At 39.0% G+C, this 12,400-nt stretch overlaps 1 non-coding gene across 1 annotated transcript; it reads left to right on the top strand.

The window, feature by feature from the left end:
* The first annotated feature begins 7,011 nt into the window (after window positions 1-7,011).
* Window positions 7,012-7,120, top strand: LOC132668106 (U6 spliceosomal RNA). Its single transcript, XR_009605473.1, has one exon. It is a non-coding gene; the product is annotated as a U6 spliceosomal RNA (small nuclear RNA).
* Window positions 7,121-12,400: the final 5,280 nt, after the last annotated feature.

Raw genomic sequence — 12,400 nt, 5'->3', positions numbered from 1 at the left:
CTTTTTGTAATTGAATAGTACAAATAAAGGTATGGCCATTAGGTAAGGAAATAGCATACTGTTTACATGCTAATCAGAAGTCCTGCCTCCAAGCACAACACAAATCAATTTTTATGAATCTTCTCAACCTCCTGTAGCCTCCCTTCCCTTCCCATATTTTGCATTAGATCATGAATCAGTGAACTGAGATTGGTTGGGTAGGAATTAACTACCTACCCAATAGCCTCTCAGGAATGGTGCCTCCCCCTGTTCACCCATAATTTTGAGACTGATGCTTTAGATTAAATCTTTTCTATCTTTTTTTTCCCCATGCACAGAAAGAAAGTTTATCCTTGGGATTTACAGGAGAGTATAACAAATTGTCAGGGGAAAGATTTGTTTTGAAAAATTTTATTTGAACAATGATTTCCTCATTCCAGATGAAGAAATTTTTCTAATAATTTAAACACAGGTCATCATTATTTTAAGAAATTAAAAAATAAAAGCAACCAGAATGACAAATGAGATTCTTTACTGGTAAAAAACAAGTGAATAAATAAACCCAGCACATGAAAAAACAAGGTTCTTTGCTCTTATAGGAATGTCATAAACAACATCTGTAATTAAAATAGTATGATTCTGCCAAGTAAAGGCAAGGTACTGTCGGTACCAGGGAGGTTTCCCTAGTGCTGGTGGTGGGGTGGAGAACTCAGGTTGTCTTAATGCCAAACAGAGAAGGTAAATAGCTCCAATGGGTAGTGTCATTCATAATTAATATATATGAAAGTATTCACAGGGTGGCCAAAGAGACACAGACATGCAGACAGATGGAGAGACAGAGAAAAAAGATAAATCTCTAAGAATATGAGATTTGAGCTTCTTTTCAAGGTGTATTTATTTTCTCCCTGACTTCTATGGAGGCATTCTACACATCTCTTGGGATCTTCTAAGTGAGAATTAGGACCATCTGTCTATTAACAGACAGAAAAACAAACAACAGTAATGATAATAAGAGTAAGTTAAGTATAAGAGTAATCTTTTCTTCCTTGAGTTCCCACCTGAGTCCTAGAAATAGGAGCTTCCAACACTTGTACTCTCTGAAGAATGTATTGGAAACATACCTGTTGTGCTACTTTCTGACAGACTCACCTAGGGAAACCAGCAAGAGGGTAACACTGAAGGGATGCCATTTCTCCTCTGGGCAAGTATGCATTAACAGTCACTACTCACTAGCTCTGTATCTTATGATCTGTATCATGCTTCTTGTCTTATGTCTCTTCAATGCTTCCCATTTCCCATTCAATAGCTAGAAGGGCAGCAAAACTGAGGGCAGCAAAACTGGTTTCCAAATACTCTAAGAAAAAGGAATAATAAATAGGGCAATGCAAATGGGAGTTGGGGAAAAGATAAATACTAACTCTTCCTCCCCTCAGTCTTTAAGCAATTCTATCTGCCAACAATGGCAATAAAAATTCCTTGGGTGGAGTCTCACCTACATACTAGACCTGGGCCAAGGATTTTATATACGCTATTGCCAATTCTTAACAAGAATCATGCAGAACAGTATTATTGTCCCCATTTTACTCATTAGGACATTGAGATTGAAAGAAGTTTTTTTTGTTTTGTTTATTTGTTTAACTATCCCAGCAATACCCAGGATCTAAATGGTTTGCCTGATTCCAAAGCCCATTCCTGTTCCAATACACTATACTGTCTCTCAGTAGCTATTTCTTAGATATTGATTGAGCACCACTGGAATATAAATGAAAGAAAGCAAGATTTTAACGTGCTCTGATCACAGCTAGTGCCCAGAATAGTGTCTGGCACAAGATAGGCACTTAATAAATATGAGGTGCATAAATGAGTGGTTTTCATTCTTCCTTGGAGAACTGTGGTCTGTGTAGGGGGCGTGGTGGGTGCTCAGCCAATCCCTAGTCCTGATCCAGCTTTTGCTGTCTTTCCTGAAGACCTACTTCACCATCCCACCCAAGAAACAGACTTCTAGCTCCTCCCACCCAAGATTGCAGACACTTTTGACTTCTGGATTCAGACAGTCTATTATTATCATAATTTTATACAAGTTTTTTCTTTATTGCTTCTGGATTAAAAAGTGTTTGTTGCCCCTAATATACACAAAGTAGAATAGGTCAGGATCTGCCAAAAATCATATGTAATATTAGAGGCCAATCCTTCCCCATAATTTCAAACTGCTGTCTCTAGTGCCAGAAAAGCTAAGAAAGTGCTACCTCCTGGTTCACAACACTCAATCTGGAAGTGAGACAATCACCAAATGCTAGCAGTAGAGAAGCAGACTTACTATCTTTGGGTCTGTATCAATTGGTACCCATGGACATTACTGGAACATTACTTCCCACTGACCAAATGGCTCTTGTCCCACCTGGTTGTGACTTTGGAAATACAGGCATAGTACACCTGTGCTAGCCAGGGTCGTCCAAAGATATAGAATCAATATATGGAAAAAGACTTTATTAGAAAGAGATTCCTAGTATAAAGAGATTTATTATAAGGAATTGGCTCAAGCAATTGTGGAGGCTGAGAAGTCCTACAATCTGCTGTCTGAAAGCTGATGACCCAAAAAATCCAGGGTTATAGTTTCAGTCCAAGTCCAAAGACATGAGAACCAGTAGAACTCATAGTAAAGCCTGAACAGGAAAACAGGAGAAGGTCAATGTCTTAGCTCAGGCAGAGAGAGTGAATTCTGACTTCCTTTACCTTTATGTTCTATTTAGGCCCTCACTGGATTAGATGATTCAGTGTGAGAGGGCAATTTGCTTTGCTCAGTCTACCAATTCAAATGCTAATCTTACCAGGAAAACCCCTCGGAGACACACCCAGAAATAATGTTTAAACAAATATCCTCGCACCCTGCGACATAGTCAAATTGACACATAAAATCAACCATCACAGCATCTCTTCAGAGGTGAAGCTCCATATTATCAGGGACAATTCATTTGTGCCGAAGTATCCTGAGATAAGCAAGGGTCTTAGCTGTTTTTTTATTCACTTTAGGGCTCATCCCCCCATATCTGACTCTAGAGTTTTAACAAGGACAATTATCATTTTATTTCTAACCCAAGTATTACATACTTGTTCATGGGAGTGACAAATAGCAGTTCAGTTTGCACCCCAGAGGAACAGGTTGGAAGCACTACCCTGAATATCACAGTGATGCTACACCTGCTTTGTACAGACTTCACTAAGGTGCCAGCATCGGCGCCTGTGCAGACCAAGTAGAATCTGGAGGAAGGAGAGTGAGGCCAGCCTCTGGAGGGCAGTGTCCTTCCATGAGTCATGAACCTATGTGACCAGTGACCTAGCTTTTCCAGGCAGGTTCCTCTACTTGTTCAAAATGTACACACACACACACACACACACACACACACACACACACACTCGTCAATCTTTAGCTTTCAAAAGGAACATAGTACTGCAACTTATAACATGAAGGAAAAATAGGACTTCATTTATCAATGTGTGTATATATATATACACATACACACTCCTCTATTGCCAACATACTTATCTAAATATGCACTTGCTGGGGCGCCTGGGTGGCTCAGTCAGTTGGGTGTCTGACTTAGGCTCAGGTCATGATCTTGAGGTCCATGAGTTCGAGCCCCGCGTTGGGCTCTGTGCTGGCAACTCAGAGCCTGGAGCCTGTTGTGGATTCTGTGTCTCCCTCTCTCTCTGACCCTCTGCCATTCACACTCTGTCTCTCTCTGTCTCAAAAATAAATAAATGTTAAAAAAATTAAAAAAAATAAGCATGCACTTGCTGATTCTTTACTCCTTCCCAAATCAACAGAGTGGGGCTTGGTTTTATGAATAGAAATAATGTTTTATTTACTCTTATCTCATTAATGATTCAAATTAATTTTAGAGCTCTATTGCTGCCTACAATGTTGTGCTTTTTATAAAAGCAATATAGCATATCAGCATGATCTTCTGTTGATTTTAAGGTCAACCTGCATATATACTTTTCTTGGATTTGTGCAGAGAATCATGTTGGTGTCTTTGTATCCAAATTACCTACTCTCTTGAGAACTATCAGCTTGACTCTTCCGGTTCATTAGAATAGTGGTTTATGGGTATTTAGTGGTGTAATGTATCTATACCTATATCTATATCTATATATCTATCTATATCTATATCTATCTATCTATCTGTATCTATATCTATATACTGTGTTTTGGGAACTAACTTTTTGACCAGAACCCCAGGAGATGAGAGTCTGAGGTATAGTTCAGAACACCAGAGAAGGCACGCATTAGTAAAAAATGTAGAGGTCCTGTAGCATAACCTTCTCATTAAAAACTCAGGTTCTAAGAGGCTAATAAGTTCAAACAGATGGTCAATAGCTCTCTTGAACTCTAAGGTCACCCCCAGACTAGGCTAAAAATTAAAAATATTTAACAACTGGTCAGAAACTGGTAATGACAAAAAGTCTGTAAGCCACAGACGATTGATATTAATGTGTGCCATCTGGGTATCATCTATGACCCAGATGGGTACTCCTTTGCATCTCAGAATCACCCTTCCACAATTCCCCCAGCCGTATAAGGAGGCACTCTAGAGCTGTAGCAGCAGATCTGAGTCACTCACAATCATTCAGTTCCTATGATCCTAGAGAACTTTAAGTATTAACCAGTTTTCCCTGGATGCTAAAAGGATAACTAGAGAGATTAGGGATTTAACCAGGATTGCCTGAGTAAATCTCTTCAGGGCATTTCTTTTCCTGTAGTTAGACTGTCTTTTGTTCAGTCTCACCTCCCTGGTATTGAACTAAGACTTCCTATAGTTGGCTCAATTCTTCCTCATAATCACCTCCTACACCATTTTACAAATTAAGAATCGATGGCATAAAAAATCCTAGTGGGCTAATGGCACCTTTGTAACAGAACCCAGATATCAGCATCCCCCAACTTATCCTTTCTGTACCCACATTGTTCTAAGGCTATTTAATAAAACATTATTTGATTTAGTACAAAGAATAAAAACAGCTTGTGATTCTTCTCTCTTTTCAATGTTCCATTTCTATTTTTGTACACTCTCCCCCAAAGTAATTTTTCTTCAGAAAAGATAAAGCTAATGCCCATGTCAAGTGCCCATTTAGCAGAACTTTGCTCCACCAGCTCTGCTGGGCTAATGAAGGGTAATTGCTGTCACCCACAGACCTGTGGCTTTAGTGCCAGCGAGTCATGAGGCTGATGCTTCCCCCAGCATGACAATTTCCTTCTCTCAAGGGTTTTCCCAGGGAATCTATAGTGGCACTTGAAAAGCAAATAATTAAGAGCAATAAATAGCAAAATCCCCTAGAGAAATATAAATTATTCATAATAATAACTGTGCAGGCTGACTGGAGGAGGAATGTGCAAGAATTTTCTGAATCTGCTCAAATATGTTTAAAATCTTGGTTTAAAACACTGTTAGTCCCTCAAACCAAATAGAGTCATTCTTCAATGATTTCTTAAAACACCAAAGTATCAAATTTAATCACTTGCTCTCTTTCATACTGTTAGTGCAAAATATTTTTATCCTACTATACTACCCAGATCCTATGTGACCACTGCTCATTCTTCAGGCTCAGCAACACATCTTAAGGTTGGGAAGAATAGTGCGGTTCAGAGGAATGAAATAAATGGCATAACTCAGAAATCTGGATTGTAACTCAATTACTAGTTGAATGCCCTTTAGCAGGTAACAACCTGCTGAGCTTCAGTTCCATCACTGATAATTCTGAAAGGAATCAATCCTGTATCACAGGGCATTGTGAGACCCTAAGGAAATGGAGTGTATAAAAGTAATTCTAAACAACAAAATACTAAACAACTAGTTAAATAAATTATATCATTATTTCTTCTGCTTTTACCCATTGTGTTCTATGAATGCCACCATATCACTGTTAGAACTTAATATTTCTCATCTTTCAGATCTTCTTGAGAAGTCTACTTGACCATTCCTAGTGGTTGAAGAGTCTCTGTTTGAAGAGTTTTTATGTACATAGACCTTATCCTCTCCTCTTGATGGTGTAGTGACCAGAATTTGGGATGTAGGCAATATGCTACCTTGGGAAACGAGAGGACAATCAGCAATAAAGAGTAATGGTGGCCTCTCACCCACTCCTGGTTTAGACTCTACAGCTGAAACTTAGAGAACAAACTGATGGTTACCAGAGGGGAGGTGGGGAGATGGGTTAAATAGGTAATGGGGATTTAAGGAGTGCACTTGTCATGAAGAGCACAAGGCGATGTACGGAAGTGTTGAATCACTATATTGTACACCTAAAACATTACACTGTAAGGTAACTAACTAGAATATAAATGAAAACTTAAAAAAAAAAAAAAAGCCTTTCTCACTGTGTCCTGGGGACTGGTTCCCTCAGGCAATCATTCTAGTCTGTGCTTGAAATGTTGCTCCTCTTTCTCTGTTATATTGTTTGATGTTTATTTAGCTTTATTGATCTAGTAACTGATCTAGTTACAAGCCCTCTTCTACAAATAGTACCTTTAACAGTAGGTACATCTTATGTTCCCCTTTACATGGTCAGGACTGACCTCAAGCCCTCAAAGTCTCATTTTTCCCTTCATACCTGTCCTGCTTATCTTCTTATATCTGTGCTCCACTTAAGGTTCGCTCTTTCTCTTTTTGTTCATCAGCCTTTTAAATGTTTACTTTTTCCATAACTTTTGTTGGACTGAATAGGACTTCTCTATTTGAAGAATTATTTTCAGATTATTCCAGTTCCTTACTTATTTTCTGGGCAAATCTGATCAGGGAATTCCTGGAAAACACCTTTTTTATTATTTTCCTAGGTTCTGGGTCTGCAATAATTTTATTAATTCATTTATATCCATTGAAAAATTTGGCATGTTTTTGTCATAATAAGGGCTTAAAAACCCTTGTATTGTTTCATTAGTGAAATCTACCACACTTCTTTGGTTCAACCCTGAGCTTAGCTCTCTGAAAACTAAGGTCAAAGATAGAGATTCTGTCATTAAGAAAGCCAGAGCCAGTGCTCGCTTCAGCAGCACATACACTGGAAAATTGGAGCAATACAGGGAGGAATAGCACAGCCCCTGTGCAAGGATGACCTGCAAATCTATGAAGCTTCCATATTAAAAAAAAAAAAAAGAAAGAAAGAAAAGATAAATCCAGAGCCAATTTAAAGTAATATGGTAGCAAATAACCCACACTTATGTTAAACCACATAAACTCAAACGTAGCCTAGAGCCTCTCTTGTCCTCTCTTACTCTACAATGTAAGTGGAATGGAGGCAGCCAGTGCAGGACAGCCTACATAGACCTGGCAGGTAAAACTGCAATCTCAAACACCACGGCTGCTCTGTAAGATGTACAGAACGTAGATCCTTTGACATCAAAATTCCTGACTACTGACCTGGCTGGAAAACACTGTCAATGGAGCAAATATTGTTTGCCTAACCAATGCTTAAAAGGTCTAATCCCATCCTGCCTTTCTTGTAATACCAAGCCACACTGAAGCAGCCTATACTTTAAAACCTAAACCCGTTTGTTGTGGCCACATGAGTTAAAAGCCCATCTTACTAATTAAACAAAAATCCCATTTCACCAATCCCACAGTTGTAAAAATGGGTAGCATAACACAATACAGATACCCGTAGTTGCCAAACAACACAACAAAAAATCTGGCCTGACCCATTCCACAGTCTCAATCTCTGAGTGTTGCTTTTCTTCCCAAACTCCAGTTCTTATTTATTTCTCAAGATCCTCAGCCCATGAACCAGATGTTGGATCAGGGAAGGATCACTTAAGGACACCTCTGTTCCCCATCTCCCTATAATGTTGAGCCTACCCCTGAGCAATAGCAATACCATTTGAAATTTGGGATGCTGTGAAATAAGTAGTAATTAATGATTATTTTCATTGTCATGAATTATTTATTACATTTGAAATAATACTATAAATTTTACGATTGCGATAATGTGATATAACAAGGACTTAAAGATGATAACTTTTATAATATTTAATTTGGAAATTCTTTTATATTAGGCCAATAAGGAAGTAGATTGAGTAGATTGGGGTCTGCATTTACAAAAGAGTATATGATAGAAAATTACTGCCAAGGAATTTAAACAGAATTGTGATTGCAAGGACATTTCTTCAAAGAAAGGCTTTTGCAGGTTACCAAATCTCCTGAGAACTATAAAACATTATGTGACATAGATCCCTGGCCAAAAGAATACTCACTGATAACCTCAAGAGATTCTATTGGAGTTGAGATGATCAAACACCAACATAGACAGGGATCTTCAGGGAAGTCACTCTTGAGTTCTGCATATATGGAACTCCATGCAGGTATTCCATCAAAACCACAAGTGTCTCTCATCAAAACCCTCACTAGGTCTGGTCCCTCAAGTAAGGTCTCTAACCAGTGTAACTCTGACAACTCACGACTGAACCATGTACCTGTCTGTAGTTCGTGATGCAACTTTGTGACAACTATTAAGAATAGGAATTTCATGTCATACTGCAGAATGTTAAATTGTTTAATTTGACAGAGTGTCTTCTCAACAGGCAGCTGCCACTAATTTGTGGGCTCTACCTCTGGAGGACTTATCAGAGCAATAAGAGTAAGGAAGAAACACTTCTGAGCTGGGTGTCACGTGTTCTCAAATGGAGGTTTTCTTACTGAAATAAAATAGAAATAGGGTCACCTTGGGTGGCTCAGTCGGTCGAGCAGTCAACTCTTGGTTTCTTCTCAGGTCATTATCTCACAGTTTGTGAGTTCGAGCCCCACATCAGGCTCTGTGCTAACAGAGTGGTGCCTGCTTGGGATTTCTCTCTCCCTTTCTCTCTGCCTCATCCTGGCTTGCTCTCTCTCTCTCTCAAATAAATAAGTAAACATTTAAAATTTAAAAAAATAAAATACAAATGTTTTTGTAACTAAGGAGCTTGAGAAGTTAAGATGTATGTTAGCCACAAAAAAAAGGAGTGTTATGTACAACAGGGGCATGAGGACACAGACTTTGCAGTAAGTTCTGTAGCTGTGTGCTGCCCTAGTTTAAGTGTAGGTTGGAGTTAACCCAATGTAGTTTTTCCAACAAAAAATAACTTTTCCCAAGCCCTGTGTATCCCTTGCCTGTTCCTTTGTTATTTAACCCTACAGACCCCTAATAAGAATGCACTTTGACAGGTAAAGGAGGAAAACTTAAACATTCCTTTTGGTATCTACCTAAAAATATATATTTAAGCTTAAGTTCTATGAAGTTATACAATATTTTTTCTTCAGTGAAAAGAAGCAGCAAATTCCCAATGTCTTGCAATGGGTCCTTTTCTAAAGGTAACAAGTCTATCCAGGAAAATAGTTACCTTTCTTCAAATAAGAACAAAAATACGAACTTAAAAATTTGAGGAGCTTGGGGAATAGATAAAAATGGAAACTATGTGTAGGGAGAAAATGTTATCATTTGATCACAGCCTTCCTTTCTATTCATTTAATATAGCTCCAATTTGCATATCTGAACACTCTCCCTTTCCAGCATAGGAGTAGATAGTCTGTTTAAAAATAATGTCAAATTGAGACAGGTATATGATAAAACAAGGGGAAGAAGAAGAAAAAAACACTACTTCACTGCTTTCTTTACTCTATAATATCACCCACCCATCCATCTTTCTATTTTTGAACAAACCAGGCATCTGCTTTATTGGGTCTGCACCAGCAGTAAGTTGACAACTGACGATTTTCAGGCAGTCTTCAGCCTTCAAGGCTTCATCATGGAGTGACAGTGCTTGACTGCCCATCTCTCCCCACCCCTTTCCCTACCTGTGGGTTTGAGTCTGTCCTTTCCTCCTCGTCCCACTGTCAGAGCTCCCAGGTTTGGTGGCCAGGCTGTTGGGGGTATACAGCCCAGGGGCTCTAGGGGCTTATAGGAAGCTCAGGCTTAATGTCCAAGTGATCTCCACTCCTACCAGGTCTCTTTCAGTAGCTAAAAAATGGATTAAATAGATGTTGGAGGCCTCATCTGGAAGGCTATCTACCAGTGATAGCCTTTGAGTGCCAATAACACTTATAATAAAGCCCATTCATATATTACAGGCAATCATTTGCACCTACATTAGTGTGGGATCTTGCTTCTGTAGAAGAGGCCTATCCATGAACCAGCTGAATCAAGAAAAAAAAGTGCATTAAAATAGCTACATATTAATATTAAAATGTAATAGAGTAAACTAGAAATGAACCAGAATACTTTGAAATGCCCATTTCCCACGTGTTACCAGATATTTGATACTAGGCTAAGGTACAATAGCTTGAATGCCAAGATATCCGCATTTAGAGTTCTCTTCTTTTTTTTCACAAAAATATGTTTTAGTCTATTTTTTACTATTCTTGTTCCTCACCAGTAGGACTTCAATGATCCTGAAAGAAGTACAACTGCCCTCTAGTATATAAACATTAAGCAACTTTGGGTCTGACAAAGTGTGGTGCCAATTTTAATTTTACAACTTGATGTAATCAATAAAAAAGAGATTAGGTCTTAAGGAAATGCATATCCCCAGCCCCCAATCCCATTGTACACTATTTTGTGTGAGCCTTGATCAAACATGCAAATCTGATGTTTTAGGTATCACACTGCTTTTCCCATGGAGCTTCTTAACTTCCCCAGCACCAAATCTTGGCCTCTTTGAGACCCACGTAGAATGCAGCACAAGCCACACAAACTCCTGGGATACAAGTTCTGGCCTCCCAACACTGGGAGCCTCATGAAATTTTTCATCACTTTCTTTGACACTTTTTGTTATAATTTTGGAGTCCCAGAGATCCCAGTCTCTGTCTCCAGTCATGTAAATAGTTTCATCTTCATAAGTGTTTGAAGTAAACACTCTTCATAAGTGTTTACCTCTATGTATCTGAAACTACTGACCACTACCACCTCCTTCTTGAATTCCTCCTGTCTTGATGTTCCAAGGTCTTGCCCCTGTAGTGGCCAGGCCAGCTCCTTGCCCTCAGTTACCCCGAGTGTAAGCAAAGTGAGTGGCAATTAATGCAGTATGCTTCCAGGTGCACCTGAAAAATCTCCCTGTGTGCTACCTTCATAGATGTCCCTTCCTAGGCTCATTATCTTGATTTAGCCAACCTTCTAGAGGAGTTCTTTGCTTAGACTTAAAAGATATATAGCAGCACAGATGTGAAATCTCTGCACTAAGGAGCAAAAGCTTGATATCAGTGGCATAAGACTCTCCCCCATTATGATTTCATCCTTCCCCTAAATACACACAAACTTCTTGTGAGCGTCACTGCCTGCCACTTTCCTTCCTCCTCCACTGTGAGATATGGTGCTTTCTCTTCAGTCTCTGCCCAACTCAAAGAAAATGAATACTCTGTTTTAAAAGAATTCTAACCATCAATCTATGATCCACTGTCATATTCTATAAGTTTCTTTCTCACTCTAAAATCAAAAGATTATGTAGATGAATGAGGATATCTTGATAAAAAGCATACAAGATGATAAGCATTTATTGTGTTAAATCAACATCTTGAGCTGTCAAACAACATGTATGTTTCAGTTCTTTTCCTTAATTCACCAGTCCCTGCCTCCAACTTTGACAGAAAGGCGAGGGTAGGCATTTTCTCAAAGGAAAGTATATTTCATTCAACATGTCAATACATCAATAACAGGACAGGAGACTTAATCCCTGGGGACTAATAGTTAGGGAAAGAGAAGTGATTCCGGGAAGGGTTAGAAACAATACAAGGGATGCGTGGGTGGCTCAGTCAGTTAAGTGTCTGAGTCTTTTGATTTCAGTTCAAGTCATGATCCCATGGTTCATGGGATCAAGCCCTGCACTGGGCTCTGTGCTGACAGCATGGAGCTTGCTTGGTACTCTCTCTCTCTCTCTCTCTCTCTCAAATAAATAAACATAAAAAAAAGAAGCAATACAAGCTGATGGTTAGCCCTGATGGCCAATTTGAAATGAGTCATGAAAAGACAAAGCAGTTTGGGGGTAGACAGATCTGTAGCTATATAACAGGTGTCAAAGAACTTATCTATTTATGCTAGTAAAGACATTACATCTAGAGGAGCAACTGTAATTCAAGCCACCCACTAATTAAATCGGAGTAATTCATTGCTAACCCTACATCTTCTGCATAGGTCAGACAAGTGGGTAAAATGAGAATGTGATGACAGTCACCACCCCTCCACTCTAGCCTCCCAAATCTTTGCAATTTTGGTATAGGAGGGATGGAGAGGGCAATTAGGAACTCCCATTTGACCCTGACTACCACACGCAGTATACTAAAGTCCATGGGTCAAGGAACAAAAATAGAAATTCTACAAGCTGATGACAAACTATTTATTATATACCCAGGAACTAGAGAAATAACTACAGGTGGTTTGATGGACCCATTAAGTCTATTTCCAG

The sequence above is a fragment of the Panthera onca genome, chromosome B2, assembly GCF_046562875.1.
Source record: "Panthera onca isolate mPanOnc1 chromosome B2, mPanOnc1 haplotype 2, whole genome shotgun sequence".
NCBI lineage: Eukaryota > Metazoa > Chordata > Mammalia > Carnivora > Felidae > Panthera > Panthera onca.
This window is presented reverse-complemented; position numbering and strand designations above follow the sequence as displayed.